The sequence below is a fragment of the Triticum dicoccoides genome, chromosome 7B (genome assembly GCF_002162155.2).
Source record: "Triticum dicoccoides isolate Atlit2015 ecotype Zavitan chromosome 7B, WEW_v2.0, whole genome shotgun sequence".
Lineage (NCBI taxonomy): Eukaryota > Viridiplantae > Streptophyta > Magnoliopsida > Poales > Poaceae > Triticum > Triticum dicoccoides.
In genome coordinates this window covers 586,336,346-586,345,753 of record NC_041393.1, presented here as the reverse complement: position 1 = coordinate 586,345,753, position 9,408 = coordinate 586,336,346, and positions in this window count along the sequence as shown.

Here is a 9,408-nt window from a genome sequence, read left to right as displayed (position 1 = left end):
CAGCCATGACAATTCTCCATGTCGTAATCATGGCAATTCCTTGAAAACGCATGAGAATTAATCTGCAGTGCGACAATTTTTTAACAATATTTCATGCAACTAGACCATTGTTAATTTAGAACATGGCAAATTCTTATGTAATAGCATGACAAATTTATCTGTTTTTGCATGACAATTCTGAAGCATTTACGGGAAATAGTTTTTTTAGTGAAAGAAAATGTTCCTTCATTCCTACCAACAAGCGTGTTATTGAGGTTTATTATTCACTAAACAATAGCGCTTGTTGGCAGAAAAATAATTTGACCTGACAATCTCTCAAAGAAAACATCAGCGCATTAATGAGGTATATTGTTGAGCAATTTTTTTTTTGAATTTTGGCAACTATATTTAGGTGGCAAGCGTGTCCTTTACAATAAATGGGATCAGGAAGTCTGAAGGTTTATCATTCCACACCTCATATTCCTGTCCCTTCAAAACTAAAACGAGCAAGTTCATGGGCACCCCCATTAGCTTCATGCACACAATGACTTATAATCGCCTTGCCAAAAAAACTCATCAACTTCTAGCAATTATCGGCGATCAGTGCTCCCAACGCCCGATACTCGGACGGGAGCAGACTACAGTAGTATGGAAAGAGCGGGAAAAAAAAAATCCAAGCGTTGTTTACATGGAAATCCTGTTCACTACGTCAAAGTTGTACAAAACTCAAGGTACTAGGTTATTTGCATGTCGTCAGATTGACCAACTAACACGAGGACTTGACTTCTTGTAAAATCAGTACGTACGTAGGAATATCATTGCTCCAGTGAGTACTTATAGGGTTCTTGCCGATCACGCTAAACCAACGACTTAACTCATGTTCTTTGCCGTGAGCCGCCACAGACGTAAGAGAAATAATTAGCTTCAACTGTTTCACATCATAAGATGGATTAGGTTCCGTTTCGAAAGAAAAAAAATATGGATTAGGGCGGTAGAAAATAGCGTAGAGCTTGGAATGGAGACAGCGGACTTGACTTAGTACCGGCCAGTCATTTTCCAACTCTAAATAACGAACCTAAAATGCTAGACTTAGAGTCGACTATAGCAAATGGGAGTATATCGGATCAATCAACATAATAATTGTCAATATAATGATTTCGGTCGCAACATACGGTCTAGTATAGTCGTCATTTCACTCTGGATCATCACAATTTATGAAGACAACTTCAAATCGAGCACACAAGACTATTTGGAGGTTGTGGGATGTTGCTTTCTAGCGTGCTCCATATGGCCAACCGCTCACGTGGGAAGAAAGTTTCCCTTCTCGTTGGCCTCCTGCAGGGTCAGTGGTGCAGACAGCCATACACTCATCTCACCGGGAAGTGAGTCAATTAATGGCGATCCCCGCGTGCCAACTCCCCGCGACATTTGTCGATAGGTTTTCCCGCCACTTTTTTCTGCCGCCATAGCTATAAAAAGGTCTTTGCCATCATGTCCGCCCACATGCTTCACTTCCCTCCCTGCCGTCCAACCGTTGACTAAGGGTGGAAGGCATAGGCCGATGCCTTGGCATTTTGTTCTATCTGGTCACCCTAGTTTTCGTTATACTTGTTATTATGTTCCTTGGTGAGAGCATCCTTTCATGTGTGGGGTACTATGGGGCCCCTTGAATCCCTTTATCTAGCGTTGAAATCTTCCAGAAGTCCCAATGTTGGTACTAAAATTTGCAACATAACTAAAACTTGCATAGGGAGCGATCAACCTGAGATTCATTTTCATAACAAACAGGGGGGGCCAGTGTCGAGGGCGTTGATGCAATATACCTAGCAGTGTGTGGGGACACCACAGGGAAACTCGGGGTTTGACTAGCCGTAAGCTCAACATATAGATAGATGGGACTGGGTCACGAGATACATCGGCTCTGATCAGGATTTTGACCCACCGGGAGGCCTTTCTGGATTAGTTTGGCATTCACTAGAGGAACTTGTCAGTCCGAACTCCCAGAACGGATTTCAGGCTCTAACGGCCCTAAACTTGGGGGAATGAGTATGCGTGCGAAACTTATAATGGGAAGTTGGAAGCACCCCTGTCGGGTTAAATCTTTTGGAAAGTTGTGCCCGCGTTTATGGACGACTTGAAAATTTATAATGCAAGCCAGAAGAGGACACGATGGGGTTATGAATGACTTGTAGGCATGCATTCAGAATAATTTCTTGATCAACTAGTTGCGCCCCCTTATGCGTAGGTTTATCTTATCTTGTTCTAGTATTCGTAGTACTAGATGGTTTACATTGCTTAGCTGCTTGCTGCAACCTCACAACTTAACAATATCCTACTCACAAGAGATGTTAGTCTTAGTACCCTTGGCAATGTTATTGCTGAGTCTCATTAACTCGTGGATACCACAACAACACCAGGTGCAAGTACAGGTAAAGCGTTATTCTAAGGTGGGAGCGTGGTACGCTCTACGTGGAGTTCGTCTTAGATGAGGATCATTAGGATGGCATCCCGGTTAGCAGCCTGGGATTAGAAGGGTAGACTTTACTTATTTCTCTTGCCTCTTAGACATATTTGCTTCTTCTCCGTAGTCCAATATGTGCCTTCTTTCGCTGCAATGATTGGTGTAATGTGGGTTGTTGACCTCGTGTTTGGTGAAATATTTATGTATCGACATATGTTTATCATAATGTTATATCATATTTATCTTTTCTATTCATGAGTAGTTGTATTTATTGTGATGTTCATCTTGTTCACCAACAAATGACCCTGTGTGTTATGGAGTCATATGTTGGGGCGACCAAATATGTGCTTTTATCCTTAGCGGAGATTGCAAAATCTTTGTTGGGCTAGGACCGCATGTTGGTTGTTACAGCGAACACACCTTGCACACTCTTGCAGATGGTTCACTTCTTGCCATTCTTTTAAATAAAAGTTTACTTTCTCAATGATCATCCTCGACTCACGCACCCATTATTTTCCCATCTCATGCATCATTTCTTGCCATCCAAATTTGATAGATCATTTGCATCATAATTTCTTTCTCTCAATCATTTGCGGACCAGGATCTAGTTCCTCAACTGCGAGAGTGAAGTAGAACAATGTGGGCTTATCAGCAGTGATCATGTGGCTTCTCTAACAAGGTTCCAGACCATGATCGCATGTTGGCAGAACTAGAATCTGTGTAGCAGTGTTTCTTCTCTCCCACAACCAGCACGCACCACTCCTCCCTTGATACTTTGGCGAGCTAAATCAGACCCCCATTGTAAGTCCACTCATCACCAAATTTTATGAGCCTCCATTTAGCCATCAGTGAGACAAAGTATCTCAGGGCACTAGCCTTGTTTTGTTCGATAAATTTCACTTGCGCTTGTTCAAAGAGTTTTACCCCCACATGCCAGCTTCTCTTAGTTCTCTTGGTTTGTCTGTAGTAATTTATTTGTTAAAATGTATATTGTTGCACATGGGAACCATCATTAGTGCATCCTATAGAAAAGAAGTGTTACATATTGGATCTAATAGAGAAGATGCTACTCAAAGCCTTGTGAAAAAATGGTCACTATAGTTGCAACTACTGATCATGATACTATTTACTAGGGCCTTTAATAAAATGTCAAGTACCCAACTAAATCGACGTATAAATGGATGGAGAAACCCCTTGATGATTGCCATTATAAATGGATCTGGGAAGCCAAGCTACCTATGAAGATTCAAATATTCTTATGGCAAAAGTTCCAAGATGTTGTTCTACTAGACGAGTCATGAAACATAGAACATGGCCTAGTAATCCTAGTTGTTCCTTCTGTAAAGAAGTTGTGTCCTCTTTTGAGATTGTTTCTCTTCTCGCACTTCACTTATTTACCAGCAGGTCTCGGAAGGAGAATGATACTTCGACGCTCAATACTGGAGCAGAGCTTCTTCACACCAACACGCTAAACTTGACAGGGATCTGTAGTGCAGCCCAACAACCTATCGAAGGAAAGTGTGGATTACTTTAAGATCTTCTCTGGATGATTTAGTTTCAGTCGATGTTCTTTTAGCCTTTTTGTTGGTCTAGTTATGATTTGTATTTTGTCCTTGTGTTTTGCCCCATGGTGTACATTTCAATGACGAGTGGGGTTTTCTTACAGTGCTTGGACTCGCTTTTCCATTATTTCATGTTTCCTGTAACTCTGGACCTGGTGTATTTCTGTTATGCTTTTAGTGGCTAGGGGGTTAGCCCGATTCAAAAGAATGCAGCTACTGGCGAGCACCATGGATGAAACAACCACAATGATAAGTACATATACTATATATTTTTTGTGGAATCAATTAAAATTTCTTGTGAACACTTGGTCTAAGGTGGTCTCTTAGATATAGCTATATGACCATACTACATTTAGGTGTGACCCAATATCTCCTTGTGCTTTTATAGGTGACCCTAGCTTACATAACTCAAATACCTAAAATGGACCTAAGGATGGTTGCAAACTTTTTATTAGAGAAACACAAACAAACCAATTACTTGATTTTTTTTACGAGATTGACGATGATTGTTGTTGACTTGGAGGTGAACCTGGCCTACAAAATTGAGGTCACACTAAAACCAAATAAAGAAAGAAAATTCAAGGCAATGTGAAAGCATGCAAGACCTTGCCAAGGATAGATTAACCCCTGATACATCTCCAACGTATCTATAATTTTTGATTGTTCCATGCTATTATATTACCCTTTTTGGATGTTTATGGGTTTTATTTTACACATTTATATCATTTTTGGGACTAACCTACTAACCGGAGGCCCAGCCCGTATTGCTGTTTTTTGCCTATTTCAGTATTTCGAAGAAAAGGAATATCAAACGGAGTCCAAACGGAATGAAACCTTCGGGAGCGTGATTTTTGGAACGAACGTGATCCAGAGGACTTGGAGTGCAAGTCAAGAAGCGGTCGAGGCCTCCACGAGATAGGAGGGCGCCCCCTCCCCCTATAGGGCGCACCCCCCTGTCTCGTGGGCCCCTCAGGTATCCACCGACATACTTCTTCCTCCTATATAAGCCTACGTACCCCGAAAACATCTAGGGAGCACCCGAAACACAATTTCCACCGCCGTAACCTTCTGTATCCGCGAGATCTCATCTTGGAGCCTTCGCCGGCACTCTGCCGGAGGGGGAATCGACCACGGAGGGCTTCTACATCAACACCATAGCCCTTCTGATGAGTTGTGAGTAGTTCACCACAGACCTACGGGTCCATAGTTATTATCCAGATGGCTTCTTCTCTCTTTTTGGATCTCAATACAATGTTCTCCCCCTCTCTTGTGGAGACTTGATGTAATATCTTTTTGCAGTGTGTTTGTCGAGATCCGATGAATTGTGGGTTTATGATCAAGTTTATCTATGAATAATATTTTAATCTTCTCTGAATTCTTTTATGTATGATTGAGTTATCTTTGCAAGTCTCTTTGAATTGTCAGTTTGGTTTGGCCTACTAGATTGATCTTTCTTGCCATGGGAGAAGTACTTAGCTTTGGGTTCAATCTTGCGGTGTCCTTACCCAGTGACAGAAAGGGTTGCAAGGCACGTATTGTATTGTTGCCATCGAGGATAAAAAGATGGGCTTTATATCATATTGCTTGAGTTTATCTGTCCTAGTTTGGTGCCAATAGAAGGAAGAAGGACATTACAATTGGATGGATTTTGAGTATGCTAGGAAGATGGAAGTTGAATGTTGGAATAACGATCAGTTGCCCAGAGGATGAGTTCAAGGTTTACAAGTGATGAGATGGGCCATAACCCACAGGCCCCAGGACCTGCCAAGAAGCAAGCACACTCTTGCTGAAGGAAAAACTCTGGAAGGAGTTACGTTTTTATCGATAGATGACCTTATAGGAGTAACGCAAAACCTGAGAGTTGTTAAGGAACGATAGATGTTTGTTTGGCTTGCAGAATCAATGGATTTATCCGAACTTGGTTCATCGACAAGAGAAATTCTGCAATGCTTGTGAGGATGACCGAGTGTTAGAATGCGAGATTCGCTAAACCATATACAAGATAATGATTTGGGTGCGGGATGGATTGATCACCATACCGACTTACTCTTGTTATTCGCCTTGCTATATGGGATGGTAAATCTGAGTGACTTACCTATAGTAGAGAGACGATGATCAAAACCTTGTTTAAACCTTAGAATGGTATAAGTATTTTTTTCCCTTGTACAAGGCAGTTGTTGCCAAATCGTAGGACATACGGTGAGGCTCAACTAGACCCGTTTCCTGCAGGAGAAACCATAAATGGTTGACCACCATGAGAATATCGATAGTTGTTTAGAATTGGCGCCAGACCTATCAGCTATGAGGACCAGTTTCGGGATAACCTTACCCAGATGAAAGGACAGAAGTATTGAGGAAAAGGTTATGCCACTACCGGAAGAGCCCAGAGAAGGAATTATCCTTAAGATCTGAGAAGACCGACACTGTCAATAATAAGGATGGAGTATATGAGTTTTGATGGAACCGTAACCATGCTTCTTAGGGTGGTAGCACCCGAAACCCCCGGAGACGATCGATGGATTTTTGAGAAGACCCCAAACCCTAACCTAGTTCTTGCTAGCCTCTCCGAATCTCGAGGACGAGATTCATTTCAAGGGTGGTAGGTTTGTAACATCCCAAAATTCTAAATTTTGGAATGTTATATTAAATAGATAGATTTGATTGTTTGTTTGATTGGTGTGTGATTGATTGAGTGAAATTCAAAACTTTTTGAAGGTTAAATGGAGGAAATAAAAGGACTTTCCCAAACTTTCATCTTGCTTTTATGATCTCCGTGAGTTCAAATTATTTTCAAATACAAAACCCTTGAGCGAAGATGAAATGACTTCTTCCATTTAATTAAATGAAAGGGTATTTGAAAATATTTGAATTTCATTTGGAAATATTTCGATTCTGAAACATTATGCAACTCAATGATTTTCACGAGCGAAGATAAAATGACTTCTTCAAAACATATGAAATATGAGTTGGGAGTTTCAAATAATTAAATTCATAGTTCTTTTGAATTTATTTATTTTCAATTTGGAGTTATTTGAGTTTTATTCAAATTATTTTTCTCCAAAAAAATAAAATATATGGAAATTAGGGTAACATGATTCCCTACATCAGAAAACTGGAGAGAAATGATTTTGAATTAATTTTGGTATTTTTAAAATGATTTGTACTCGATTTTACTAGGGCAGAAGCACTCTTTGCTTTATCTGAATTTGTGAGTATTTTATTTGACTCTACAAAAATGTTCAGGTTATAGGAAATCTTTTTTTGAAAATTTTGATATATTATATGCCTATAGTATTTTATTTATTTATTTTGGTTTTATTTTATTTTCTAAAAATTTGTTTAAAAAAAAATTCCGCCGAACTGGGCCGGCTCAGCCAACCGGCCAGGCCACGGCCCAGCCCGACGCCCGCGCGTCCCCGAGCTCCAGCAAGACTCCCGCCACCGCACGACAGCACCGCTGCCGCCGTGACCGACCCGGCCACCCCGCCGCCTTGGCCCCTCCTCCACGCCTCCCGAGGCCCTCCCCGCCTATTTAAGCCGTGGCCCCGGGCCCCTCTCTCTCTGCTCACGCCGCTGCCCATCGCCAGATCCGCCGCCACCGCCATTGCCAACCGCCGCCGCCGCTACTCTGCACCACCGCCATCGCCGCACTCCGCCCGCGCCACCTCGCCTCCCTCGCCCCTCGTCGTGAAGCCGCACCACGCCGGAGCTCGCCGTCGCCATTGCCTCGCCTCGCCGGAGAAAGCCGCCGTCGCCGCCGGTTCATCTCACCCGAACCGGTATAACCCGAGAAAACCGATCCGGTTTTTCTTTTAAATAGTTTTTTTAAAACCCTAGACTAGATCTGTTTTCTTCTGGTTTTATTAAACAACGAACATCCACTGTTTAGATCTTATAAACAAGCGTTCGTTATTTAGGCTTTTCTTTTTCTGTTAGTTTTACTCAGAGGACTTCTTTGTAGATGTTTTATTTACAATTTAGTCCCTGATCTTCAAACCCTCACTACTTTTTACCCGTTAGTCAGAATCCAACGAAACCAATGCCCACGTCTTCGTTTTGATCTCCTCTATCCAGTGAAACAACTTAAACATGTTTTTGAAAGTTTAAAATTTGAATTTCAAGCAGTTTAGTATTTGAACTTCGTTAGATCATAACTTGAGCTTTATAACTCCGTTTGAGTTGATTCCTTTTGCAAATCGAAGCTCTTGAACTAAACTTTCTGATAAGGCCAAATACACATAGTTTTGGTACTGTTAGAAATTGTTTTATGCTGCAAGAGTCATTTTCTTGGTTTTGATGTTTTCTGAATCGTACTCTTCGTTCCTTTCGATCTTTTGAGTGATTGCTTATGTGTGGTTACTATTGCTTGATCACGATAGATTGACCGGAGTGTGACGAGTAGACCTATCAAGAGTTTTCAGTGCGAATCATCTTCATCAACATTGCAGGCAAGTTCCACTTTGATCATATCCCTTATTACCCAGTTTTTATGCATTAGATCAATCCTCAAACATTGCATGATTAGGATCTAATTAAATTGAGGGTTTTGGGAAAGTAGTTGAGGTAGTACCTATTACCTGTTTTGTTTTCAAACCCTTGGGAGTTACTTCTACGTTTGCTTATTATGCCATGCTATGCTAGTAGACGTGGATTGGGTGAGTGAATTTCCATGATAGATGTGAGATTTTTAATTAATGGTTTATTTAAGGTGGCAACTTAAACACACATCTGGGTGGATTGAGGCACCTGGTTACTCCAGGACTTGCCTGTCTAGGCACCTGGGTTTCCAGGACTTGCCTGTATTTCTTCGGACCGCCACCCAGGCTCAAAGGGATCATGAGATTATTCAAACTAGAAACTTCCGTGTGCAGCCACATGCTATTATGGGCTCTAGCATAGTTGACTAAGTTGTGCAAACTCTTATAGGGTGGACTAGCAGATGTAGGGGATGTAGGTTGGTATGGTCTACCCCTATGTAAGGTGTGAGTGCTTCTGAAAGACTATGTCTTGGTCATCCGTTTCTCAAACACCATGTAGTGCGAGAAAACAAGCGGAGGCGATTGAGTCATGTGGGGAAAAGTGCGCAAACCTCTGCAGAGTGTACAAACTAATCATGATTAGCCGTGTCCCCGGTTATGGACATCTTGAGTATCTAGAACTTGGATATCATGTGAATCTCATCATGTTACTTCAAATTAATATTGTTGGATTTGTTAATGAGCACTTTTAATTGGGATTGAGAATGCTGTCAACCATTCTCAATGTTTCACAACCACCATGATAGTTAAATAAATTTATTCCTTTGAAGTAGGGAAAAAATGGCTTTTCGCAAAACCCTTATAACCATAGAGCTTTTTCCACCAGCCATATACGCATGTAGTGATAGCCATATTTCAGCAGTGCTCT